The sequence below is a fragment of the Mchenga conophoros genome, linkage group LG18 (genome assembly GCF_057382185.1).
Source record: "Mchenga conophoros isolate Kocher_MC1m ecotype Shallow Benthic linkage group LG18, M_conophoros_male_GT1.1, whole genome shotgun sequence".
NCBI classification, from domain to species: domain Eukaryota; kingdom Metazoa; phylum Chordata; class Actinopteri; order Cichliformes; family Cichlidae; genus Mchenga; species Mchenga conophoros.
Genome location: NC_140543.1, coordinates 36,219,492 through 36,245,910, shown reverse-complemented (window position 1 = coordinate 36,245,910; position 26,419 = coordinate 36,219,492). Strand labels below are relative to the sequence as shown.

The following is a 26,419-nucleotide window of genomic DNA, read 5'->3' as shown; positions in this document are numbered from 1 at the left end:
ACTACCATGACGTGGATGACTGGGAACCCTTTTTTCTCATTCACTGTGTGCAGTCCCTCTGGAGTCATCCCTGTTGGAGCTTGTCAGTAGCAAAGTCCTGAAGGTACAAAAATGAATACTGAAGAGAGCTTAACACCATTCCTGCTTGAATTTGAAGGCCGATTTAAATCTATCCTTTCAGAGTTGCAGACTTGAACGCAGGCTTCCTGTGGCTCGTTGGTCTAGGCGTATGATTCTCGCTTAGGGTGCGAGAGGTCCCGGGTTCAAATCCCGGACGAGCCCCCTTAAAATCACAAGCTCTTAGCTTCATGGAATTCTTTGCTAAGACACATTCCTTCTGGGGCATTGTAAATGTGTTGTGTGCCAAACCTTTCAATGTGATGTGTGACACCAATTTGTCTTTCTAAAATAATGTTTTTGATTTTGTGAAGGAGTCACTCTCATGACTCATTGAGTGATGCCATTGACTGCACAGTCCCTGCCACGCAATCTGTATATGTCACATTTTGAGATTGCCTTGGAAACCTTACTGGGCAGGTACTAAAAAATACCTGTAACCAGGTACTATCACCTAATGGAAACTTTAAAGATCGAGCTGAGTCAAGTTAAGCCAAGCTAGGTAGGTGCAAGTGGAAAAGGGCTATTAGAGATCACAAAGTCTGATCGAAATTGAGGCCATTCAATTTCGGTGTAAAGACGTTAAACTACATAAGATAAGATAAGATAAGATAAGATAACCTTTATTAGTCCCACACGTGGGAAATTTGTTTTGTCACAGCAGGAAGTGGACAGTGCAAAAGTTATGAGGCAAAAATTAGAATACAATAAGAATAAATACAGTACACAACTGTACAGAATAGAATAAAATAAAATACTATATACAGTAGAATAAAATAAAATATATATACAATAAGATAAAAATAGAATACAAATACAAATACTATATACAACTGAGTAAAAATACAACGATGACAGAAAGGATTATTGCACTTAGTATTATTGCATATGTATGGATGTGTGTGCTTGATCAGTTAAAGTCTTTATTATGGAGTCTGACAGCAGTGGGGAGGAAAGACCTGCGAAATCTCTCCATCCCACACCGTGGGTGCCGCAGTCTCCCACTGAAGGAGCTGCTCAGTGCTGTCACAGTCTGCTGCATGGGGTGGGAGACGTCCATCAGGGATGACAGCTTAGCCACCGTTCTCCTGTCACTCACCACCTCCACTGGGTCCAGAGGGCATCCTAGAACAGAGCTGGCCCTTCGGATCACCCTGTTCAGTCTCTTCCTGTCCCCAGCAGAGATGCTGCCGCCCCAGCAGACCACGCCATAAAAGATAGCAGAAGCCACCACAGAGTCATAGAATTTCTTCAGGAGTGGGCCCTCCACTCCAAACGACCTGAGTCTCCGCAGCAGGTACAGCCAGCTCTGTCCTTTCCTGTAGAGGGCGTTTGAGTTATGAGTCCAGTCCAGTCTATTGTTCAGATGAACACCAAGGTACCTGTAGCTGTCCACAGCCTCAATGTCCATACCTTGGATGTTCAGTGGTTGCAGTGGAGAATGCTTGTGCCTGCGGAAGTCTACCACCAGTTCCTTGGTTTTACTGGCGTTGATCTGGAGGTAGTTCAGCTGGCACCAGTCCACAAAGTCTTGGGTCAGACCTCTGTACTCCTTGTCGTCCCCATCAGTGATGAGGCCGACTATTGCAGAGTCATCAGAGAACTTCTGCAGGAAGCACTGGGTGGAGTTGTGGGAGAAGTCTGCAGTGTAGATGGTGAAGAGGAACTGAGCCAGAACCGTTCCCTGTGGGGCCCCCGTACTGCAGACGACCCTGTCCGACACACAGCCCTGAGTCCTCACATACTGTGGTCGGTCGGTGAGGTAGTCCAGGATCCAGGTATTGAGGTGATGGTCCACTCCAGAGTTCACCAGCTTGTCCTTTAGAACCGAGGGAAGAATGGTGTTGAAGGCACTGGAGAAATCAAAGAACATGATTCTCACAGTGCTTCCAGCGGTCTCCAGGTGAGCGAGGGAACGATGTAGGAGGTGAATGACGGCATCATCCGCTCCAATGCCAGGCTGGTAGGCAAACTGAAGTGGGTCCAGTGATGAGCTTATTAGGCGCCGAAGCTGAGCCAGGACCAACCGCTCCAGGGTCTTCATCAGGTGGGATGTCAGAGCCACCGGCCTGTAGCTGTTGAGGTCCTTGGGGCGTGAAGTCTTTGGCACTGGTACAACACAGGAGGTTTTCCAGAGCTGTGGAACTCTTCCCAACCTCAGGCTCAGGTTGAAGAGGTGCTCCATCACCCCACACAGTTGGTCCGCGCAGGACCTGACGACCCTCGAGGTGATGCCATCTGGACCCGCTGCCTTCTTGCCATTAATCCTCCTCAGTTCCCTCCTAACCTGGGTGGCTGAGAGAGACAGGCTGGAGCCTTGTGTTGAGTGTGTATTGGATGCTGTTGTTGGGGGTGGGGGGGAGTGAGCAGGGTGAATAGAGGAGGTGTGAAGTGTCTGAGGTGGAACAGCAGCAGTGGGGGTGGGTGAGTCTGCAGCCGATGTTGCAGACTGCCTCATGGCTGAGTCAAATCTGTTGAAGAAATGATTCAGTTCATTTGCCCATCTCACATCCCTCCCAGGCAGAGAGTTCTGCTGTTTGTGGCCCGAGATGGTTCTGAGGCCTCTCCAGACTTCACCAACGTTGTTTTGTTGAAGCTGGTTCTCCATCTTCTGCCTGTAGCTCTCCTTCCCATTCCTTATCAGTCCCCTCAGCTCTCTCTGCACCCTTTTCAACTCCTCTTTGTCTCTGGATTTGAAGGCCCTCCTCTTCTGCTTGAGGACAGCTTTAATTTCTGGGGTAATCCAAGGTTTGTTGTTGGAGAAACACCGTACAGTCCAGGTAGGTACAGTGTTATCCACACAGAAGTTTATATAGTCAGTAATGCATGTAGTAAGGCTGTCGATGTCCTCACCGTGGTCATCACAAATCACCTCCCACACAGTTGACTCAAAACAATCCTTAAGAGCCTCCTCGCTCTCCTCTGACCATCTCTGTACAGTGCGGGTGGCTGGTGGCTCCCTGCGCACTAAGGGCTCATACACAGGGACAAGGTGCACCAGGTTGTGATCAGATCTGCCCAGGGGAGGGAGAGGTGATGAACTGTATGCCTCTCCTGCATTGGCATACAGTAAGTCCAGTGTTTTATTGACTCTGGTTGGGCAGGTCACATACTGGGTGAAGGTGGGCAGTGTGGAGTCCAGTGAGGCATGATTGAAGTCCCCTGATATTATGTGAAGGTCTCATAATGGTTTCACCTGAAACCTCTGCTGATAATTACCCACACCTTTTTTCCACCCCTTGGCTCATGTGATGTGTTTCATAGTTGGTCAACGACCCTGGTAAAGACAACCCGCTCTGGGTTTTAAATACCTGGGACTCTCCAACGTTTAGTTTTAGATCTAACGAAGGTTCTCAGAGGAGAGGTGAAAGGTCTTCAAGGCACTTAGAGAATTCCAGCTGCTTTCTTTCAAAGCTCATCAGACTACCATGACGTGGATGACTGGGAACCCTTTTTTCTCATTCACTGTGTGCAGTCCCTCTGGAGTCATCCCTGTTGGAGCTTGTCAGCAGCAAAGGCCTGAAGGTACAAAAATGAATACTGAAGAGAGCTTAACACCATTCCTGCTTGAATTTGAAGGCCGATATAAGTCTATCCTTTCAGAGTTGCAGACTTAAACGCAGGCCTCCTGTGGCTCGTTGGTCTAGGCGTATGATTCTCGCTTCGGGTGCGAGAGGTCCCGGGTTCAAATCCCGGACGAGCCCCCTTAAAATCACAATCTCTTAGCTTCATGGGATTCTTTGCAAAGACACATTCCTTCTGGGGCATTGTAAATGTGTTGTGTGCCAAACCTTTCAATGTGATGTGTGACACCAATTTGTCTTTCTAAAATAACGTTTTTGATTTTGTGAAGGAGTCACTCTCATGAGTCATTGAGTGATGCCATTGACTGCACAGTCCCTGCCACGCAATCTGTATATGTCAAATTTTGAGATTGCCTTGGAAACCTTACTGGGCAGGTACTAAAAAAATACCTGTAACCAGGTACTATCACCTAATGGAAACTTTAAAGATCGAGCTGAGTCAAGTTAAGCCAAGCTAGGTAGGTGCAAGTGGAAAAGGGCTATTAGAGATCACAAAGTCTGATCGAAATTGAGGCCATTCAATTTCGGTGTAAAGACGTTAAACTACATATGTGAAGGTCTCATAATGGTTTGACCTCTGCTGATAATTACCCACACCTTTTTTCCACCCCTTGGCTCATGTGATGTGTTTCATAGTTGGTCAACGACCCTGGTAAAGACAACCCGCTCTGGGTTTTAAATACCTGGGACTCTCCAACGTTTAGTTTTAGATCTAACGAAGGTTCTCAGAGGAGAGGTGAAAGGTCTTCAAGGCACTTAGAGAATTCCAGCTGCTTTCTTTCAAAGCTCATCAGACTACCATGACGTGGATGACTGGGAACCCTTTTTTCTCATTCACTGTGTGCAGTCCCTCTGGAGTCATCCCTGTTGGAGCTTGTCAGTAGCAAAGGCCTGAAGGTACAAAAATGAATACTGAAGAGAGCTTAAAAACATTCCTGCTTGAATTTGAAGGCCGATTTAAGTCTATCCTTTCAGAGTTGCAGACGTAAACGCAGGCTTCCTGTGGCTCGTTGGTCTAGGCGTATGATTCTTGCTTAGGGTGCGAGAGGTCCCGGGTTCAAATCCCGGACGAGCCCCCTTAAAATCACAAGCTCTTAGCTTCATGGAATTCTTTGGTAAGACACATTCCTTCTGGGGCATTGTAAAAGTGTTGTGTGCCAAACCTTTCAATGTTATGTGTGACACCAATTTGTCTTTCTAAAATAACGTTTTTGATTTTGTGAAGGAGTCACTCTCATGACCCATTGAGTGATGCCATTGACTGCACAGTCCCTGCCATGCAATCTGTATATGTCACATTTTGAGATTGCCTTGGAAACCTTACTGGGCAGGTACTAAAATATACCTGTTACCAGGTACTATCACCTAATGGAAACTTTAAAGATCGGGCTGAGTCAAGTTAAGCCAAGCTAGGTAGGTGCAAGTGGAAAAGGGCTATTAGAGATCACAAAGTCTGATCGAAATTGAGGCCATTCAATTTCGGTGTAAAGACGTTAAACTACATATGTGAAGGTCTCATAATGGTTTGACCTGAAACCTCTGCTGATAATTACCCACACCTTTTTTCCACCCCTTGGCTCATGTGATGTGTTTCATAGTTGGTCAACGACCCTGGTAAAGACAACCCGCTCTGGGTTTTAAATACCTGGGACTCTCCAACGTTTAGTTTTAGATCTAACGAAGGTTCTCAGAGGAGAGGTGAAAGGTCTTCAAGGCACTTAGAGAATTCCAGCTGCTTTCTTTCAAAGCTCATCAGACTACCATGACGTGGATGACTGGGAACCCTTTTTTCTCATTCACTGTGTGCAGTCCCTCTGGAGTCATCCCTGTTGGAGCTTGTCAGTAGCAAAGGCCTGAAGGTACAAAAATGAATACTGAAGAGAGCTTAACACCATTCCTGCTTGAATTTGAAGGCCGATATAAGTCTATCCTTTCAGAGTTGCAGACTTGAACGCAGGCCTCCTGTGGCTCGTTGGTCTAGGCGTATGATTCTTGCTTAGGGTGCGAGAGGTCCCGGGTTCAAATCCCGGATGAGCCCCCTTAAACTCACAAGCTCTTAGCTTCATGGAATTCTTTGCTAAGACACATTCCTTCTGGGGCATTGTAAATGTGTTGTGTGCCAAACCTTTCAATGTGATGTGTGACACCAATTTGTCTTTCTAAAATAACGTTTTTGATTTTGTGAAGGAGTCACTCTCATGAGTCATTGAGTGATGCCATTGACTGCACAGTCCCTGCCACGCAATCTGTATATGTCAAATTTTGAGATTGCCTTGGAAACCTTACTGGGCAGGTACTAAAAAAATACCTGTAACCAGGTACTATCACCTAATGGAAACTTTAAAGATCGAGCTGAGTCAAGTTAAGCCAAGCTAGGTAGGTGCAAGTGGAAAAGGGCTATTAGAGATCACAAAGTCTGATCGAAATTGAGGCCATTCAATTTCGGTGTAAAGACGTTAAACTACATATGTGAAGGTCTCATAATGGTTTGACCTCTGCTGATAATTACCCACACCTTTTTTCCACCCCTTGGCTCATGTGATGTGTTTCATAGTTGGTCAACGACCCTGGTAAAGACAACCCGCTCTGGGTTTTAAATACCTGGGACTCTCCAACGTTTAGTTTTAGATCTAACGAAGGTTCTCAGAGGAGAGGTGAAAGGTCTTCAAGGCACTTAGAGAATTCCAGCTGCTTTCTTTCAAAGCTCATCAGACTACCATGACGTGGATGACTGGGAACCCTTTTTTCTCATTCACTGTGTGCAGTCCCTCTGGAGTCATCCCTGTTGGAGCTTGTCAGTAGCAAAGGCCTGAAGGTACAAAAATGAATACTGAAGAGAGCTTAAAAACATTCCTGCTTGAATTTGAAGGCCGATTTAAGTCTATCCTTTCAGAGTTGCAGACTTAAACGCAGGCTTCCTGTGGCTCGTTGGTCTAGGCGTATGATTCTCGCTTTGGGTGCGAGAGGTCCCGGGTTCAAATCCCGGACGAGCCCCCTTAAACTCACAATCTCTTAGCTTCATGGAATTCTTTGGTAAGACACATTCCTTCTGGGGCATTGTAAATGTGTTGGGTGCCAAACCATTCAATGTTATGTGTGACACCAATTTGTCTTTCTAAAATAATGTTTTTGATTTTGTGAAGGAGTCACTCTCATGACCCATTGAGTGATGCCATTGACTGCACAGTCCCTGCCACGCAATCTGTATATGTCACATTTTGAGATTGCCTTGGAAACCTTACTGGGCAGCTACTAAAATATACCTGTTACCAGGTACTATCACCTAATGGAAACTTTAAAGATCGGGCTGAGTCAAGTTAAGCCAAGCTAGGTAGGTGCAAGTGGAAAAGGGCTATTAGAGATCACAAAGTCTGATCGAAATTGAGGCCATTCAATTTCGGTGTAAAGACGTTAAACTACATATGTGAAGGTCTCATAATGGTTTCACCTGAAACCTCTGCTGATAATCACCCACGCCTTTTTTCCACCCCTTGGCTCATGTGATGTGTTTCATAGTTGGTCAACGACCCTGGTAAAGACAACCCCCTCTGGGGTTTAAATACCTGGGACTCTCCAACGTTTAGTATTAGATCTAACGAAGGTTCTCAGAGGAGAGGTGAAAGGTCTTCAAGGCACTTAGAGAATTCCAGCTGCTTTCTTTCAAAGCTCATCAGACTACCATGACGTGGATGACTGGGAACCCTTTTTTCTCATTCACTGTGTGCAGTCCCTCTGGAGTCATCCCTGTTGGAGCTTGTCAGTAGCAAAGGCCTGAAGGTACAAAAATGAATACTGAAGAGAGCTTAACACCATTCCTGCTTGAATTTGAAGGCCGATATAAGTCTATCCTTTCAGAGTTGCAGACTTAAACGCAGGCCTCCTGTGGCTCGTTGGTCTAGGCGTATGATTCTTGCTTAGGGTGCGAGAGGTCCCGGGTTCAAATCCCGGACAAGCCCCCTTAAACTCACAAGCTCTTAGCTTCATGGAATTCTTTGGTAAGACACATTCCTTCTGGGGCATTGTAAATGTGTTGTGTGCCAAACCTTTCAATGTGATGTGTGACACCAATTTGTCTTTCTAAAATAACGTTTTTGATTTTGTGAAAGAGTCACTCTCATGACTCATTGAGTGATGCCATTGACTGCACAGTCCCTGCCACGCAATCTGTATATGTCACATTTTGAGATTGCCTTGGAAACCTTACTGGGCAGGTACTAAAAAAATACCTGTAACCAGGTACTATCACCTAATGGAAACTTTAAAGATCGAGCTGAGTCAAGTTAAGCCAAGCTAGGTAGGTGCAAGTGGAAAAGGGCTATTAGAGATCACAAAGTCTGATCGAAATTGAGGCCATTCAATTTCGGTGTAAAGACGTTAAACTACATATGTGAAGGTCTCATAATGGTTTGACCTCTGCTGATAATTACCCACACCTTTTTTCCACCCCTTGGCTCATGTGATGTGTTTCATAGTTGGTCAACGACCCTGGTAAAGACAACCCGCTCTGGGTTTTAAATACCTGGGACTCTCCAACGTTTAGTTTTAGATCTAACGAAGGTTCTCAGAGGAGAGGTGAAAGGTCTTCAAGGCACTTAGAGAATTCCAGCTGCTTTCTTTCAAAGCTCATCAGACTACCATGACGTGGATGACTGGGAACCCTTTTTTCTCATTCACTGTGTGCAGTCCCTCTGGAGTCATCCCTGTTGGAGCTTGTCAGTAGCAAAGGCCTGAAGGTACAAAAATGAATACTGAAGAGAGCTTAACACCATTCCTGCTTGAATTTGAAGGCCGATTTAAGTCTATCCTTTCAGAGTTGCAGACTTAAACGCAGGCTTCCTGTGGCTCGTTGGTCTAGGCGTATGATTCTCGCTTTGGGTGCGAGAGGTCCCGGGTTCAAATCCCGGACGAGCCCCCTTAAAATCACAAGCTCTTAGCTTCATGGAATTCTTTGGTAAGACACATTCCTTCTGGGGCATTGTAAAAGTGTTGTGTGCCAAACCTTTCAATGTTATGTGTGACACCAATTTGTCTTTCTAAAATAATGTTTTTGATTTTGTGAAGGAGTCACTCTCATGACCCATTGAGTGATGCCATTGACTGCACAGTCCCTGCCATGCAATCTGTATATGTCACATTTTGAGATTGCCTTGGAAACCTTACTGGGCAGGTACTAAAATATACCTGTTACCAGGTACTATCACCTAATGGAAACTTTAAAGATCGGGCTGAGTCAAGTTAAGCCAAGCTAGGTAGGTGCAAGTGGAAAAGGGCTATTAGAGATCACAAAGTCTGATCGAAATTGAGGCCATTCAATTTCGGTGTAAAGACGTTAAACTACATATGTGAAGGTCTCATAATGGTTTGACCTCTGCTGATAATTACCCACACCTTTTTTCCACCCCTTGGCTCATGTGATGTGTTTCATAGTTGGTCAACGACCCTGGTAAAGACAACCCGCTCTGGGTTTTAAATACCTGGGACTCTCCAACGTTTAGTTTTAGATCTAACGAAGGTTCTCAGAGGAGAGGTGAAAGGTCTTCAAGGCACTTAGAGAATTCCAGCTGCTTTCTTTCAAAGCTCATCAGACTACCATGACGTGGATGACTGGGAACCCTTTTTTCTCATTCACTGTGTGCAGTCCCTCTGGAGTCATCCCTGTTGGAGCTTGTCAGTAGCAAAGGCCTGAAGGTACAAAAATGAATACTGAAGAGAGCTTAACACCATTCCTGCTTGAATTTGAAGGCCGATTTAAGTCTATCCTTTCAGAGTTGCAGACTTAAACGCAGGCTTCCTGTGGCTCGTTGGTCTAGGCGTATGATTCTCGCTTTGGGTGCGAGAGGTCCCGGGTTCAAATCCCGGACGAGCCCCCTTAAAATCACAAGCTCTTAGCTTCATGGAATTCTTTGGTAAGACACATTCCTTCTGGGGCATTGTAAAAGTGTTGTGTGCCAAACCTTTCAATGTTATGTGTGACACCAATTTGTCTTTCTAAAATAACGTTTTTGATTTTGTGAAGGAGTCACTCTCATGACTCATTGAGTGATGCCATTGACTGCACAGTCCCTGCCACGCAATCTGTATATGTCACATTTTGAGATTGCCTTGGAAACCTTACTGGGCAGGTACTAAAAAAATACCTGTAACCAGGTACTATCACCTAATGGAAACTTTAAAGATCGAGCTGAGTCAAGTTAAGCCAAGCTAGGTAGGTGCAAGTGGAAAAGGGCTATTAGAGATCACAAAGTCTGATCGAAATTGAGGCCATTCAATTTCGGTGTAAAGACGTTAAACTACATATGTGAAGGTCTCATAATGGTTTGACCTCTGCTGATAATTACCCACACCTTTTTTCCACCCCTTGGCTCATGTGATGTGTTTCATAGTTGGTCAACGACCCTGGTAAAGACAACCCGCTCTGGGTTTTAAATACCTGGGACTCTCCAACGTTTAGTTTTAGATCTAACGAAGGTTCTCAGAGGAGAGGTGAAAGGTCTTCAAGGCACTTAGAGAATTCCAGCTGCTTTCTTTCAAAGCTCATCAGACTACCATGACGTGGATGACTGGGAACCCTTTTTTCTCATTCACTGTGTGCAGTCCCTCTGGAGTCATCCCTGTTGGAGCTTGTCAGTAGCAAAGGCCTGAAGGTACAAAAATGAATACTGAAGAGAGCTTAACACCATTCCTGCTTGAATTTGAAGGCCGATTTAAGTCTATCCTTTCAGAGTTGCAGACTTAAACGCAGGCTTCCTGTGGCTCGTTGATCTAGGCGTATGATTCTCGCTTTGGGTGCGAGAGGTCCCGGGTTCAAATCCCGGACGAGCCCCCTTAAAATCACAAGCTCTTAGCTTCATGGAATTCTTTGGTAAGACACATTCCTTCTGGGGCATTGTAAAAGTGTTGTGTGCCAAACCTTTCAATGTTATGTGTGACACCAATTTGTCTTTCTAAAATAATGTTTTTGATTTTGTGAAGGAGTCACTCTCATGACCCATTGAGTGATGCCATTGACTGCACAGTCCCTGCCATGCAATCTGTATATGTCACATTTTGAGATTGCCTTGGAAACCTTACTGGGCAGGTACTAAAATATACCTGTTACCAGGTACTATCACCTAATGGAAACTTTAAAGATCGGGCTGAGTCAAGTTAAGCCAAGCTAGGTAGGTGCAAGTGGAAAAGGGCTATTAGAGATCACAAAGTCTGATCGAAATTGAGGCCATTCAATTTCGGTGTAAAGACGTTAAACTACATATGTGAAGGTCTCATAATGGTTTGACCTGAAACCTCTGCTGATAATCACCCACGCCTTTTTTCCACCCCTTGGCTCATGTGATGTGTTTCATAGTTGGTCAACGACCCTGGTAAAGACAACCCGCTCTGGGTTTTAAATACCTGGGACTCTCCAACGTTTAGTTTTAGATCTAACGAAGGTTCTCAGAGGAGAGGTGAAAGGTCTTCAAGGCACTTAGAGAATTCCAGCTGCTTTCTTTCAAAGCTCATCAGACTACCATGACGTGGATGACTGGGAACCCTTTTTTCTCATTTACTGTGTGCAGTCCCTCTGGAGTCATCCCTGTTGGAGCTTGTCAGTAGCAAAGTCCTGAAAGTACAAAAATGAATACTGAAGAGAGCTTAAAAACATTCCTGCTTGAATTTGAAGGCCGATTTAAGTCTATCCTTTCAGAGTTGCAGACTTAAACGCAGGCTTCCTGTGGCTCGTTGGTCTAGGCGTATGATTCTCGCTTTGGGTGCGAGAGGTCCCGGGTTCAAATCCCGGACGAGCCCCCTTAAAATCACAGGCTCTTAGCTTCATGGAATTCTTTGGTAAGACACATTCCTTCTGGGGCATTGTAAATGTGTTGGGTGCCAAACCATTCAATGTTATGTGTGACACCAATTTGTCTTTCTAAAATAATGTTTTTGATTTTGTGAAGGAGTCACTCTCATGACCCATTGAGTGATGCCATTGACTGCACAGTCCCTGCCACGCAATCTGTATATGTCACATTTTGAGATTGCCTTGGAAACCTTACTGGGCAGCTACTAAAATATACCTGTTACCAGGTACTATCACCTAATGGAAACTTTAAAGATCGGGCTGAGTCAAGTTAAGCCAAGCTAGGTAGGTGCAAGTGGAAAAGGGCTATTAGAGATCACAAAGTCTGATCGAAATTGAGGCCATTCAATTTCGGTGTAAAGACGTTAAACTACATATGTGAAGGTCTCATAATGGTTTGACCTGAAACCTCTGCTGATAATCACCCACGCCTTTTTTCCACCCCTTGGCTCATGTGATGTGTTTCATAGTTGGTCAACGACCCTGGTAAAGACAACCCCCTCTGGGGTTTAAATACCTGGGACTCTCCAACGTTTAGTTTTAGATCTAACGAAGGTTCTCAGAGGAGAGGTGAAAGGTCTTCAAGGCACTTAGAGAATTCCAGCTGCTTTCTTTCAAAGCTCATCAGACTACCATGACGTGGATGACTGGGAACCCTTTTTTCTCATTCACTGTGTGCAGTCCCTCTGGAGTCATCCCTGTTGGAGCTTGTCAGTAGCAAAGGCCTGAAGGTACAAAAATGAATACTGAAGAGAGCTTAACACCATTCCTGCTTGAATTTGAAGGCCGATATAAGTCTATCCTTTCAGAGTTGCAGACTTAAACGCAGGCCTCCTGTGGCTCGTTGGTCTAGGCGTATGATTCTTGCTTAGGGTGCGAGAGGTCCCGGGTTCAAATCCCGGACGAGCCCCCTTAACCTCACAAGCTCTTAGCTTCATGGAATTCTTTGGTAAGACACATTCCTTCTGGGGCATTGTAAATGTGTTGTGTGCCAAACCTTTCAATGTGATGTGTGACACCAATTTGTCTTTCTAAAATAACGTTTTTGATTTTGTGAAAGAGTCACTCTCATGACTCATTGAGTGATGCCATTGACTGCACAGTCCCTGCCACGCAATCTGTATATGTCACATTTTGAGATTGCCTTGGAAACCTTACTGGGCAGGTACTAAAAAAATACCTGTAACCAGGTACTATCACCTAATGGAAACTTTAAAGATCGAGCTGAGTCAAGTTAAGCCAAGCTAGGTAGGTGCAAGTGGAAAAGGGCTATTAGAGATCACAAAGTCTGATCGAAATTGAGGCCATTCAATTTCGGTGTAAAGACGTTAAACTACATATGTGAAGGTCTCATAATGGTTTGACCTCTGCTGATAATTACCCACACCTTTTTTCCACCCCTTGGCTCATGTGATGTGTTTCATAGTTGGTCAACGACCCTGGTAAAGACAACCCGCTCTGGGTTTTAAATACCTGGGACTCTCCAACGTTTAGTTTTAGATCTAACGAAGGTTCTCAGAGGAGAGGTGAAAGGTCTTCAAGGCACTTAGAGAATTCCAGCTGCTTTCTTTCAAAGCTCATCAGACTACCATGACGTGGATGACTGGGAACCCTTTTTTCTCATTCACTGTGTGCAGTCCCTCTGGAGTCATCCCTGTTGGAGCTTGTCAGTAGCAAAGGCCTGAAGGTACAAAAATGAATACTGAAGAGAGCTTAACACCATTCCTGCTTGAATTTGAAGGCCGATTTAAGTCTATCCTTTCAGAGTTGCAGACTTAAACGCAGGCTTCCTGTGGCTCGTTGGTCTAGGCGTATGATTCTCGCTTTGGGTGCGAGAGGTCCCGGGTTCAAATCCCGGACGAGCCCCCTTAAAATCACAAGCTCTTAGCTTCATGGAATTCTTTGGTAAGACACATTCCTTCTGGGGCATTGTAAAAGTGTTGTGTGCCAAACCTTTCAATGTTATGTGTGACACCAATTTGTCTTTCTAAAATAATGTTTTTGATTTTGTGAAGGAGTCACTCTCATGACCCATTGAGTGATGCCATTGACTGCACAGTCCCTGCCATGCAATCTGTATATGTCACATTTTGAGATTGCCTTGGAAACCTTACTGGGCAGGTACTAAAATATACCTGTTACCAGGTACTATCACCTAATGGAAACTTTAAAGATCGGGCTGAGTCAAGTTAAGCCAAGCTAGGTAGGTGCAAGTGGAAAAGGGCTATTAGAGATCACAAAGTCTGATCGAAATTGAGGCCATTCAATTTCGGTGTAAAGACGTTAAACTACATATGTGAAGGTCTCATAATGGTTTCACCTGAAACCTCTGCTGATAATCACCCACGCCTTTTTTCCACCCCTTGGCTCATGTGATGTGTTTCATAGTTGGTCAACGACCCTGGTAAAGACAACCCCCTCTGGGGTTTAAATACCTGGGACTCTCCAACGTTTAGTTTTAGATCTAACGAAGGTTCTCAGAGGAGAGGTGAAAGGTCTTCAATGCACTTAGAGAATTCCAGCTGCTTTCTTTCAAAGCTCATCAGACTACCATGACGTGGATGACTGGGAACCCTTTTTTCTCATTCACTGTGTGCAGTCCCTCTGGAGTCATCCCTGTTGGAGCTTGTCAGTAGCAAAGGCCTGAAGGTACAAAAATGAATACTGAAGAGAGCTTAACACCATTCCTGCTTGAATTTGAAGGCCGATATAAGTCTATCCTTTCAGAGTTGCAGACTTAAACACAGGCCTCCTGTGGCTCGTTGGTCTAGGCGTATGATTCTTGCTTAGGGTGCGAGAGGTCCCGGGTTCAAATCCCGGACGAGCCCCCTTAAACTCACAAGCTCTTATCTTCATGGAATTCTTTGCTAAGACACATTCCTTCTGGGGCATTGTAAATGTGTTGTGTGCCAAACCTTTCAATGTGATGTGTGACACCAATTTGTCTTTCTAAAATAACGTTTTTGATTTTGTGAAAGAGTCACTCTCATGACTCATTGAGTGATGCCATTGACTGCACAGTCCCTGCCACGCAATCTGTATATGTCACATTTTGAGATTGCCTTGGAAACCTTACTGGGCAGGTACTAAAAAAATACCTGTAACCAGGTACTATCACCTAATGGAAACTTTAAAGATCGAGCTGAGTCAAGTTAAGCCAAGCTAGGTAGGTGCAAGTGGAAAAGGGCTATTAGAGATCACAAAGTCTGATCGAAATTGAGGCCATTCAATTTCGGTGTAAAGACGTTAAACTACATATGTGAAGGTCTCATAATGGTTTGACCTCTGCTGATAATTACCCACACCTTTTTTCCACCCCTTGGCTCATGTGATGTGTTTCATAGTTGGTCAACGACCCTGGTAAAGACAACCCGCTCTGGGTTTTAAATACCTGGGACTCTCCAACGTTTAGTTTTAGATCTAACGAAGGTTCTCAGAGGAGAGGTGAAAGGTCTTCAAGGCACTTAGAGAATTCCAGCTGCTTTCTTTCAAAGCTCATCAGACTACCATGACGTGGATGACTGGGAACCCTTTTTTCTCATTCACTGTGTGCAGTCCCTCTGGAGTCATCCCTGTTGGAGCTTGTCAGTAGCAAAGGCCTGAAGGTACAAAAATGAATACTGAAGAGAGCTTAACACCATTCCTGCTTGAATTTGAAGGCCGATTTAAGTCTATCCTTTCAGAGTTGCAGACTTAAACGCAGGCTTCCTGTGGCTCGTTGGTCTAGGCGTATGATTCTCGCTTTGGGTGCGAGAGGTCCTGGGTTCAAATCCCGGACGAGCCCCCTTAAAATCACAAGCTCTTAGCTTCATGGAATTCTTTGGTAAGACACATTCCTTCTGGGGCATTGTAAAAGTGTTGTGTGCCAAACCTTTCAATGTTATGTGTGACACCAATTTGTCTTTCTAAAATAATGTTTTTGATTTTGTGAAGGAGTCACTCTCATGACCCATTGAGTGATGCCATTGACTGCACAGTCCCTGCCATGCAATCTGTATATGTCACATTTTGAGATTGCCTTGGAAACCTTACTGGGCAGGTACTAAAAAAATACCTGTAACCAGGTACTATCACCTAATGGAAACTTTAAAGATCGGGCTGAGTCAAGTTAAGCCAAGCTAGGTAGGTGCAAGTGGAAAAGGGCTATTAGAGATCACAAAGTCTGATCGAAATTGAGGCCATTCAATTTCGGTGTAAAGACGTTAAACTACATATGTGAAGGTCTCATAATGGTTTCACCTGAAACCTCTGCTGATAATCACCCACGCCTTTTTTCCACCCCTTGGCTCATGTGATGTGTTTCATAGTTGGTCAACGACCCTGGTAAAGACAACCCCCTCTGGGGTTTAAATACCTGGGACTCTCCAACGTTTAGTTTTAGATCTAACGAAGGTTCTCAGAGGAGAGGTGAAAGGTCTTCAATGCACTTAGAGAATTCCAGCTGCTTTCTTTCAAAGCTCATCAGACTACCATGACGTGGATGACTGGGAACCCTTTTTTCTCATTCACTGTGTGCAGTCCCTCTGGAGTCATCCCTGTTGGAGCTTGTCAGTAGCAAAGGCCTGAAGGTACAAAAATGAATACTGAAGAGAGCTTAACACCATTCCTGCTTGAATTTGAAGGCCGATATAAGTCTATCCTTTCAGAGTTGCAGACTTAAACACAGGCCTCCTGTGGCTCGTTGGTCTAGGAGTATGATTCTTGCTTAGGGTGCGAGAGGTCCCGGGTTCAAATCCCGGACGAGCCCCCTTAAACTCACAAGCTCTTATCTTCATGGAATTCTTTGCTAAGACACATTCCTTCTGGGGCATTGTAAATGTGTTGTGTGCCAAACCTTTCAATGTGATGTGTGACACCAATTTGTCTTTCTAAAATAACGTTTTTGATTTTGTGAAAGAGTCACTCTCATGACTCATTGAGTGATGCCATTGACTGCACAGTCCCTGCCACGCAATCTGTATATGTCACATTTTGAGATTGCCTTGGAAACCTTACTGGGCAGGTACTAAAAAAATACCTGTAACCAGGTACTATCACCTAATGGAAACTTTAAAGATCGAGCTGAGTCAAGTTAAGCCAAGCTAGGTAGGTGCAAGTGGAAAAGGGCTATTAGAGATCACAAAGTCTGATCAAAATTGAGGCCATTCAATTTCGGTGTAAAGACGTTAAACTACATATGTGAAGGTCTCATAATGGTTTGACCTCTGCTGATAATTACCCACACCTTTTTTCCACCCCTTGGCTCATGTGATGTGTTTCATAGTTGGTCAACGACCCTGGTAAAGACAACCCGCTCTGGGTTTTAAATACCTGGGACTCTCCAACGTTTAGTTTTAGATCTAACGAAGGTTCTCAGAGGAGAGGTGAAAGGTCTTCAAGGCACTTAGAGAATTCCAGCTGCTTTCTTTCAAAGCTCATCAGACTACCATGACGTGGATGACTGGGAACCCTTTTTTCTCATTCACTGTGTGCAGTCCCTCTGGAGTCATCCCTGTTGGAGCTTGTCAGTAGCAAAGGCCTGAAGGTACAAAAATGAATACTGAAGAGAGCTTAACACCATTCCTGCTTGAATTTGAAGGCCGATTTAAGTCTATCCTTTCAGAGTTGCAGACTTAAACGCAGGCTTCCTGTGGCTCGTTGGTCTAGGCGTATGATTCTCGCTTTGGGTGCGAGAGGTCCCGGGTTCAAATCCCGGACGAGCCCCCTTAAAATCACAAGCTCTTAGCTTCATGGAATTCTTTGCTAAGACACATTCCTTCTGGGGCATTGTAAAAGTGTTGTGTGCCAAACCTTTCAATGTTATGTGTGACACCAATTTGTCTTTCTAAAATAACGTTTTTGATTTTGTGAAGGAGTCACTCTCATGACTCATTGAGTGATGCCATTGACTGCACAGTCCCTGCCACGCAATCTGTATATGTCACATTTTGAGATTGCCTTGGAAACCTTACTGGGCAGGTACTAAAAAAATACCTGTAACCAGGTACTATCACCTAATGGAAACTTTAAAGATCGAGCTGAGTCAAGTTAAGCCAAGCTAGGTAGGTGCAAGTGGAAAAGGGCTATTAGAGATCACAAAGTCTGATCGAAATTGAGGCCATTCAATTTCGGTGTAAAGACGTTAAACTACATATGTGAAGGTCTCATAATGGTTTGACCTCTGCTGATAATTACCCACACCTTTTTTCCACCCCTTGGCTCATGTGATGTGTTTCATAGTTGGTCAACGACCCTGGTAAAGACAACCCGCTCTGGGTTTTAAATACCTGGGACTCTCCAACGTTTAGTTTTAGATCTAACGAAGGTTCTCAGAGGAGAGGTGAAAGGTCTTCAAGGCACTTAGAGAATTCCAGCTGCTTTCTTTCAAAGCTCATCAGACTACCATGACGTGGATGACTGGGAACCCTTTTTTCTCATTCACTGTGTGCAGTCCCTCTGGAGTCATCCCTGTTGGAGCTTGTCAGTAGCAAAGGCCTGAAGGTACAAAAATGAATACTGAAGAGAGCTTAACACCATTCCTGCTTGAATTTGAAGGCCGATTTAAGTCTATCCTTTCAGAGTTGCAGACTTAAACGCAGGCTTCCTGTGGCTCGTTGGTCTAGGCGTATGATTCTCGCTTTGGGTGCGAGAGGTCCCGGGTTCAAATCCCGGACGAGCCCCCTTAAAATCACAAGCTCTTAGCTTCATGGAATTCTTTGGTAAGACACATTCCTTCTGGGGCATTGTAAAAGTGTTGTGTGCCAAACCTTTCAATGTTATGTGTGACACCAATTTGTCTTTCTAAAATAATGTTTTTGATTTTGTGAAGGAGTCACTCTCATGACCCATTGAGTGATGCCATTGACTGCACAGTCCCTGCCATGCAATCTGTATATGTCACATTTTGAGATTGCCTTGGAAACCTTACTGGGCAGGTACTAAAATATACCTGTTACCAGGTACTATCACCTAATGGAAACTTTAAAGATCGGGCTGAGTCAAGTTAAGCCAAGCTAGGTAGGTGCAAGTGGAAAAGGGCTATTAGAGATCACAAAGTCTGATCGAAATTGAGGCCATTCAATTTCGGTGTAAAGACGTTAAACTACATATGTGAAGGTCTCATAATGGTTTCACCTGAAACCTCTGCTGATAATCACCCACGCCTTTTTTCCACCCCTTGGCTCATGTGATGTGTTTCATAGTTGGTCAACGACCCTGGTAAAGACAACCCCCTCTGGGGTTTAAATACCTGGGACTCTCCAACGTTTAGTTTTAGATCTAACGAAGGTTCTCAGAGGAGAGGTGAAAGGTCTTCAAGGCACTTAGAGAATTCCAGCTGCTTTCTTTCAAAGCTCATCAGACTACCATGACGTGGATGACTGGGAACCCTTTTTTCTCATTCACTGTGTGCAGTCCCTCTGGAGTCATCCCTGTTGGAGCTTGTCAGTAGCAAAGGCCTGAAGGTACAAAAATGAATACTGAAGAGAGCTTAACACCATTCCTGCTTGAATTTGAAGGCCGATATAAGTCTATCCTTTCAGAGTTGCAGACTTGAACGCAGGCCTCCTGTGGCTCGTTGGTCTAGGCGTATGATTCTCGCTTTGGGTGCGAGAGGTCCCGGGTTCAAATCCCGGACGAGCCCCCTTAAACTCACAAGCTCTTAGCTTCATGGAATTCTTTGCTAAGACACATTCCTTCTGGGGCATTGTAAATGTGTTGTGTGCCAAACCTTTCAAGGTGATGTGTGACACCAATTTGTCTTTCTAAAATAACGTTTTTGATTTTGTGAAAGAGTCACTCTCATGACTCATTGAGTGATGCCATTGACTGCACAGTCCCTGCCACGCAATCTGTATATGTCACATTTTGAGATTGCCTTGGAAACCTTACTGGGCAGGTACTAAAAAAATACCTGTAACCAGGTACTATCACCTAATGGAAACTTTAAAGATCGAGCTGAGTCAAGTTAAGCCAAGCTAGGTAGGTGCAAGTGGAAAAGGGCTATTAGAGATCACAAAGTCTGATCGAAATTGAGGCCATTCAATTTCGGTGTAAAGACGTTAAACTACATATGTGAAGGTCTCATAATGGTTTGACCTCTGCTGATAATTACCCACACCTTTTTTCCACCCCTTGGCTCATGTGATGTGTTTCATAGTTGGTCAACGACCCTGGTAAAGACAACCCGCTCTGGGTTTTAAATACCTGGGACTCTCCAACGTTTAGTTTTAGATCTAACGAAGGTTCTCAGAGGAGAGGTGAAAGGTCTTCAAGGCACTTAGAGAATTCCAGCTGCTTTCTTTCAAAGCTCATCAGACTACCATGACGTGGATGACTGGGAACCCTTTTTTCTCATTCACTGTGTGCAGTCCCTCTGGAGTCATCCCTGTTGGAGCTTGTCAGTAGCAAAGGCCTGAAGGTACAAAAATGAATACTGAAGAGAGCTTAAAAACATTCCTGCTTGAATTTGAAGGCCGATTTAAGTCTATCCTTTCAGAGTTGCAGACTTAAACGCAGGCTTCCTGTGGCTTGTTGGTCTAGGCGTATGATTCTCGCTTTGGGTGCGAGAGGTCCCGGGTTCAAATCCCGGACGAGCCCCCTTAAAATCACAAGCTCTTAGCTTCATGGAATTCTTTGGTAAGACACATTCCTTCTGGGGCATTGTAAATGTGTTGGGTGCCAAACCATTCAATGTGATGTCTGACACCAATTTGTCTTTCTAAAATAACGTTTTTGATTTTGTGAAAGAGTCACTCTCATGACCCATTGAGTGATGCCATTGACTGCACAGTCCCTGCCACGCAATCTGTATATGTCACATTTTGAGATTGCCTTGGAAACCTTACTGGGCAGGTACTAAAAAAATACCTGTAACCAGGTACTATCACCTAATGGAAACTTTAAAGATCGAGCTGAGTCAAGTTAAGCCAAGCTAGGTAGGTGCAAGTGGAAAAGGGCTATTAGAGATCACAAAGTCTGATCGAAATTGAGGCCATTCAATTTCGGTGTAAAGACGTTAAACTACATATGTGAAGGTCTCATAATGGTTTGACCTCTGCTGATAATTACCCACACCTTTTTTCCACCCCTTGGCTCATGTGATGTGTTTCATAGTTGGTCAACGACCCTGGTAAAGACAACCCGCTCTGGGTTTTAAATACCTGGGACTCTCCAACGTTTAGTTTTAGATCTAACGAAGGTTCTCAGAGGAGAGGTGAAAGGTCTTCAAGGCACTTAGAGAATTCCAGCTGCTTTCTTTCAAAGCTCATCAGACTACCATGACGTGGATGACTGGGAACCCTTTTTTCTCATTCACTGTGTGCAGTCCCTCTGGAGTCATCCCTGTTGGAGCTTGTCAGTAGCAAAGGCCTGAAGGTACAAAAATGAATACTGAAGAGAGCTTAAAAACATTCCTGCTTGAATTTGAAGGCCGATTTAAGTCTATCCTTTCAGAGTTGCAGACTTAAACGCAGGCTTCCTGTGGCTCGTTGGTCTAGGCGTATGATTCTCGCTTCGGGTGCGAGAGGTCCCGGGTTCAAATCCTGGACGAGCCCCCTTAAAATCACAAGCTCTTAGCTTCATGGGATTCTTTGCAAAGACACATTCCTTCTGGGGCATTGTAAAAGTGTTGTGTGCCAAAACTTTCAATGTTATGTGTGACACCAATTTGTCTTTCTAAAATAACGTTTTTGATTTTGTGAAGGAGTCACTCTCATGACCCATTGAGTGATGCCATTGACTGCACAGTCCCTGCCATGCAATCTGTATATGTCACATTTTGAGATTGCCTTGGAAACCTTACTGGGCAGGTACTAAAATATACCTGTTACCAGGTACTATCACCTAATGGAAACTTTAAAGATCGGGCTGAGTCAAGTTAAGCCAAGCTAGGTAGGTGCAAGTGGAAAAGGGCTATTAGAGATCACAAAGTCTGATCGAAATTGAGGCCATTCAATTTCGGTGTAAAGACGTTAAACTACATATGTGAAGGTCTCATAATGGTTTGACCTGAAACCTCTGCTGATAATTACCCACACCTTTTTTCCACCCCTTGGCTCATGTGATGTGTTTCATAGTTGGTCAACGACCCTGGTAAAGACAACCCGCTCTGGGGTTTAAATACCTGGGACTCTCCAACGTTTAGTTTTAGATCTAACGAAGGTTCTCAGAGGAGAGGTGAAAGGTCTTCAAGGCACTTAGAGAATTCCAGCTGCTTTCTTTCAAAGCTCATCAGACTACCATGACGTGGATGACTGGGAACCCTTTTTTCTCATTCACTGTGTGCAGTCCCTCTGGAGTCATCCCTGTTGGAGCTTGTCAGTAGCAAAGGCCTGAAGGTACAAAAATGAATACTGAAGAGAGCTTAACACCATTCCTGCTTGAATTTGAAGGCCGATATAAGTCTATCCTTTCAGAGCTCCAGACTTAAACACAGGCCTCCTGTGGCTCGTTGGTCTAGGCGTATGATTCTCGCTTCGGGTGCGAGAGGTCCCGGGTTCAAATCCCGGACGAGCCCCCTTAAAATCACAGGCTCTTAGCTTCATGGAATTCTTTGGTAAGACACATTCCTTCTGGGGCATTGTAAATGTGTTGTGTACCAAACCTTTCAATGTGATCTGTGACACCAATTTGTCTTTCTAAAATAACGTTTTTGATTTTGTGAAAGAGTCACTCTCATGACTCATTGAGTGATGCCATTGATTGCACAGTCCCTCCCACGCAATCTGTATATGTCACGTTTTGAGATTGCCTTGGAAACCTTACTGGGCAGGTAGAAAAACATACCTGGGACCTTCCACCATTTAGATTTAGAACCAACAAAGGTTCTCAGATTAGAGGTGAAATGTGTTATACTGGGCATACACAGTGCAATTTTTGGCTCCTTTCGAGCCGATTTTTCAGTCTTGCGACCGTTTTGGTGATCGGCCCCAGTTTCGCCTTCATCGTGTGTCGTGCATCATGTAGTATACCTGGGGCAACGAGAAGCGATTAATCCCCCGCGTTTTTTTTCACACAGCTGAATAAATGTGACACAGAAAACTGATTAAACAGAACTGTGAGATGGTTGAGAAATTACAACAGTGTTCTGTTATATCTGAAGGTTAGACCGTCCAATTTTCACAGCCGTTTACTTCACGTTTCTGTGCCTACCTGATCTTCTAAGGACCTGGCCCAGATAGACTGCGAAGTCCGGGTCTTCAGGATGATGCAGCCATGTTAAACCACAGTAAATAGCGATAGCATACATGTGGTGTGTGTGTGGTTGTCTGCCTCTTATAACTCCAGTGATTTTCCTGCATTTGAAATCCTGTGTGATCTTGTGAATTTACTGAATCCAGCAACTAACCACTCTTTCTAGATTGTATCAAATCATCTCAATAAAAACAAATACAGTTGATGAATTTCATAGAGATCCTACATGATTTAATTACCTTCACCATAGAAACATGAAATTATTTTTTTCAAATTACAAAGTAGACTTTTGTAAATGTGACAACCACCCAATTTCCTTTTTTTAGTGTACAGTTGTGAGTCAAAGCAGCCACATGAGTCATTTTAAGTATTAACAGTATGCAAATTGAGTTATCACTGAGTGTCATGAGCTGATTTGCTGCTATTGTTTGACCCAAACATGCCACAATCTGAGGAAACGCACATTTAACAGCCGATTCTTTCCACACGGTGAATGTTAAATAAGCTGATTCTTATAATCTACCTGAGCACTCAGAGCGCCACATTCATCCATTCACAAGCGCATATTCTAACATACACATGCATTCATAGTCCGATGTATAGATCAGAGAGTTACTTGGGGTTGATAACGTTCCCAATGATGTTTGGCATGCAGACTGGAGCAGCCAGGGCGAAACCACTGACCTCCCGATGTAGATAGGACCTGCTCCACCATTGTTGTTGTTATCATTATTATCGCTACACAGTTGTTTTAGACAAACAGCTACAAGATAAAGTTTGAACTCTTAATGATGGATATGTTGACTTGCAGTTGAACTTGGTGTTGCCCAAGTAATCCCATCCAACACACACAGCAGTGAGAGGGCGAGCCAATGAACAAACAGGACAGAGGGTGAACATTTGCTGATTTTAAGGAACTCTAACCTTTTGGTTTGTTTCTTCTTCTCCACTTATTCTTTTGCTCAATTTATTTCAGTCATGTAAACAATGGTTGAAATAAAAGAAGGTCATTTCAGAAAAAGAAAAAAGAAATACCATGCAGAATGAGGATATTAATGCTATCATCCATACTGTTGTCGTCTTTCAGCTGAGAATCACATGGACACAATGCCAAACCACTGTTTTCTGATTCAGTCAGATTACTTTGGTTAGGTGATGTATGACCTTGGTCTCAGTATGATTTCCTTTAACACAATTACCTGTTGGTGCTATTTACTTGGTGCTTAGAGGGGGGACCGAAAAAATGACCTAATTCCAGTGCACATGATGCTTCTTTGTACAAACACAGTGCATGCTGAGGAAGGATGAGTAACAGGGTGTTGTTATAAAGACAGACAGGATGTGACCTGCAGGAAGAGGAAGTGGTCAAGGTGACTGGGGATAGAGGCTCATCCAGATGTTTCTGAGCTGATAGGAGAGCTTCATTATGATACAAATAAGCAGTCGCGCAACTGCCAGTAACTGTACAAGTGTAAATACATCTAACAACAAATTAGACCAAATAGCTGAGGTGGGATTTGTACTGGCTGCTGAGTGTCTTAGAGATCATTTCACTATCCTGGAAGTCACTACTTCTAAGAAATACTATGGCATATTATTTAGTTCTGGTATGAGGAATATTTTTTAAATATTTTCATTTGTTTAGTTCTAATGCAAATCCAATGCTTTTGGCCAACTGCTTTTTTGTTTGTTTTCTGCGCTCAAGGCTTACATTACTTTAAATACTTTTAGCAATACTTCACTCCTGCTAATACATTAATACTTAAAGCACCAAGCCTCACTGAATTGGTGTAACCTTGTGTCAACAGAGAAAGTTGTATATGATAATATAGCATAATTACAGGAAAAGATTAGAGTTGGTTATGAGAGGGGAACTTACATAAGATGTTTCATAAGCTATGGGTATAAAAATCAAATGAATGCTCAGGTGCATGGACAGTGTTGAGTCTTTGGTTAGATTTAGAATGATTCATATGTTGTCTCTGTGACCAGAAGAATCTGTTTGTAATATATCTGACTCCAGCTATAAAATGTTTACTGGCTCCTTTATTGTTTTGATGTTTTCTGCATTGTGTCTTAATTGTACCTTCTATATCACAAAGCTTAAAAACAGAGTTAGGAAAAGCAGTCAGCCAATTGTCTTTCAGGTGCTGTTAGTGTGGTAACTTTGGCCACACGTCTGTCTCTCTGTGTCTGTTGTCTGTCATGCTGCAGATGTCTATATGAGTACACATAATACAGCTAGTAATAATAATAATAAGAAAAGTAGCATTGTTATTATGATTATGATTATTATTATTATTATGATGATTATTATTATTATTATTATTATTATTGATAGTAAAAATCACAAATTTTTTCTACTTAGTTAAGGAAATGTTTGTTTACTTTTTTCTACTATGTAAACATGGTTACACAGCACAATCACATTGCTTTGTGTTGAGTTTTAGGAGCTTAATAAAAAGGCATTACTCTGAAAATGGCCAGGCCCAAGGACTGGACTGAAAATGAGTTAAAAAGCATCAAACATCCAAGGAAGATTTTGGAAAACCTTTAGAGAGCCAGTAGAACTATTGTCCAAGACTGCTTTAAAAGAATACAAGAAAGTCCGGTTCAAGTCTAAGGGCTGTCTCAAAACCTTTGCACAGTACTGTACACAGTCCAAAATAAGGCTGAATGATAAGTTTCAAGTTTATCAGCATGGGAACCACCAATCCAGGGGCACCAACAAAGGCCTGTCAACTAGGACAGCCCTACAAATTCCAGTGCCTTAAGAAACTCAGGGTAGATTTCATCCACCTCAGGGCCCCTGAGAAGTTGCTTAACCACCTTAGTGACCTTGGCATGGTGATGGGCGACTCATCCTCCTTATCCTCCACAGAGGACTTGTCCATGGGATTGAGGAAGTCCTCGAAAAATTCCTCCTGGCAATAGCCCCCCCACCCACACTGGACTGAACAGCAAGTGGATCCCTTCTCAGATGAAATAATGTAAGATGCTTTATATCCTGAGTCTGAAGATACAGACACAAAGTTAAAATTTGGGGTACAGGTCAAACACAATGACTACAGATCACTACTGTTCACCCATGTGTTTAAATAAAAGGAAGAGGGTTTCTGTTATGTTTCAGTTAGTACATCGAAACATGCAGCTTCATCTGATTCTGCCCAATTTGCCAGTTTAATAGGTGAGACCAATTTCTCAGAGTCAGTTTAAAATAGGAATTTTTTAACCTTAGATATATATTTCTAAGTGCATCACTGATATCATAATGGATACTTGACTTGCTCGCTTTATTTCAGAGACAGAGACGATAAAAATGAACACGTTTCCATGTCTTACTTTATGGACCAACAACAAACATTTCTGTATTCAGTAATCAATGCAAATTATTAGTTTATGAACAGAACCAAACTGGACAAAGAGAAGAGCTGAGGAGGACCTGCTGCAACATCTCCATGACAGTTGATATTCACAGCTACATGACTCACATGACATGATTACAATCATACGCACAGTTTGTCAGAACACCACAAAAAGGACAGGGCAAGCTGTACTTTACTAGACAGTATAGTTTTAACAATCAACACTTTAACTTTTATAGACTGATGCATTGTATGGTTTTAATTCCATTTTTCCATCGTATTCTGCCCATCATCGGGGGGCTGGAGCGAAGCAGAGTACGCGCTAGCCAGCTCACCAGTCTGTT

General features: G+C 43.6%; 19 non-coding genes across 19 annotated transcripts; all 19 read left to right on the top strand.

Moving 5' to 3' along the window:
- Positions 1-210: 210 nt before the first annotated feature.
- On the top strand, positions 211-282 carry trnap-agg (transfer RNA proline (anticodon AGG)). Its single transcript has one exon. It is a non-coding gene; the product is annotated as a tRNA-Pro (tRNA).
- A 3,467-nt stretch (positions 283-3,749) lies between these two features.
- Positions 3,750-3,821, top strand: trnap-cgg (transfer RNA proline (anticodon CGG)). The gene has a single exon. It is a non-coding gene; the product is annotated as a tRNA-Pro (tRNA).
- An 884-nt stretch (positions 3,822-4,705) lies between these two features.
- On the top strand, positions 4,706-4,777 carry trnap-agg (transfer RNA proline (anticodon AGG)). Its single transcript has one exon. It is a non-coding gene; the product is annotated as a tRNA-Pro (tRNA).
- Positions 4,778-5,667: 890 nt separating this feature from the next.
- On the top strand, positions 5,668-5,739 carry trnap-agg (transfer RNA proline (anticodon AGG)). Its single transcript has one exon. It is a non-coding gene; the product is annotated as a tRNA-Pro (tRNA).
- An 884-nt stretch (positions 5,740-6,623) lies between these two features.
- On the top strand, positions 6,624-6,695 carry trnap-ugg (transfer RNA proline (anticodon UGG)). Its single transcript has one exon. It is a non-coding gene; the product is annotated as a tRNA-Pro (tRNA).
- Positions 6,696-8,541: 1,846 nt separating this feature from the next.
- On the top strand, positions 8,542-8,613 carry trnap-ugg (transfer RNA proline (anticodon UGG)). Its single transcript has one exon. It is a non-coding gene; the product is annotated as a tRNA-Pro (tRNA).
- An 883-nt stretch (positions 8,614-9,496) lies between these two features.
- On the top strand, positions 9,497-9,568 carry trnap-ugg (transfer RNA proline (anticodon UGG)). The gene has a single exon. It is a non-coding gene; the product is annotated as a tRNA-Pro (tRNA).
- An 884-nt stretch (positions 9,569-10,452) lies between these two features.
- Positions 10,453-10,524, top strand: trnap-ugg (transfer RNA proline (anticodon UGG)). The gene has a single exon. It is a non-coding gene; the product is annotated as a tRNA-Pro (tRNA).
- Positions 10,525-11,414: 890 nt separating this feature from the next.
- On the top strand, positions 11,415-11,486 carry trnap-ugg (transfer RNA proline (anticodon UGG)). Its single transcript has one exon. It is a non-coding gene; the product is annotated as a tRNA-Pro (tRNA).
- Positions 11,487-12,376: 890 nt separating this feature from the next.
- trnap-agg (transfer RNA proline (anticodon AGG)) lies at positions 12,377-12,448 on the top strand. The gene has a single exon. It is a non-coding gene; the product is annotated as a tRNA-Pro (tRNA).
- An 884-nt stretch (positions 12,449-13,332) lies between these two features.
- trnap-ugg (transfer RNA proline (anticodon UGG)) lies at positions 13,333-13,404 on the top strand. The gene has a single exon. It is a non-coding gene; the product is annotated as a tRNA-Pro (tRNA).
- Positions 13,405-14,294: 890 nt separating this feature from the next.
- On the top strand, positions 14,295-14,366 carry trnap-agg (transfer RNA proline (anticodon AGG)). The gene has a single exon. It is a non-coding gene; the product is annotated as a tRNA-Pro (tRNA).
- Positions 14,367-15,250: 884 nt separating this feature from the next.
- Positions 15,251-15,322, top strand: trnap-ugg (transfer RNA proline (anticodon UGG)). Its single transcript has one exon. It is a non-coding gene; the product is annotated as a tRNA-Pro (tRNA).
- Positions 15,323-16,213: 891 nt separating this feature from the next.
- On the top strand, positions 16,214-16,285 carry trnap-agg (transfer RNA proline (anticodon AGG)). Its single transcript has one exon. It is a non-coding gene; the product is annotated as a tRNA-Pro (tRNA).
- Positions 16,286-17,169: 884 nt separating this feature from the next.
- Positions 17,170-17,241, top strand: trnap-ugg (transfer RNA proline (anticodon UGG)). Its single transcript has one exon. It is a non-coding gene; the product is annotated as a tRNA-Pro (tRNA).
- Positions 17,242-18,125: 884 nt separating this feature from the next.
- On the top strand, positions 18,126-18,197 carry trnap-ugg (transfer RNA proline (anticodon UGG)). The gene has a single exon. It is a non-coding gene; the product is annotated as a tRNA-Pro (tRNA).
- An 890-nt stretch (positions 18,198-19,087) lies between these two features.
- On the top strand, positions 19,088-19,159 carry trnap-ugg (transfer RNA proline (anticodon UGG)). The gene has a single exon. It is a non-coding gene; the product is annotated as a tRNA-Pro (tRNA).
- Positions 19,160-20,043: 884 nt separating this feature from the next.
- Positions 20,044-20,115, top strand: trnap-ugg (transfer RNA proline (anticodon UGG)). The gene has a single exon. It is a non-coding gene; the product is annotated as a tRNA-Pro (tRNA).
- A 1,846-nt stretch (positions 20,116-21,961) lies between these two features.
- Positions 21,962-22,033, top strand: trnap-cgg (transfer RNA proline (anticodon CGG)). The gene has a single exon. It is a non-coding gene; the product is annotated as a tRNA-Pro (tRNA).
- Positions 22,034-26,419: the final 4,386 nt, after the last annotated feature.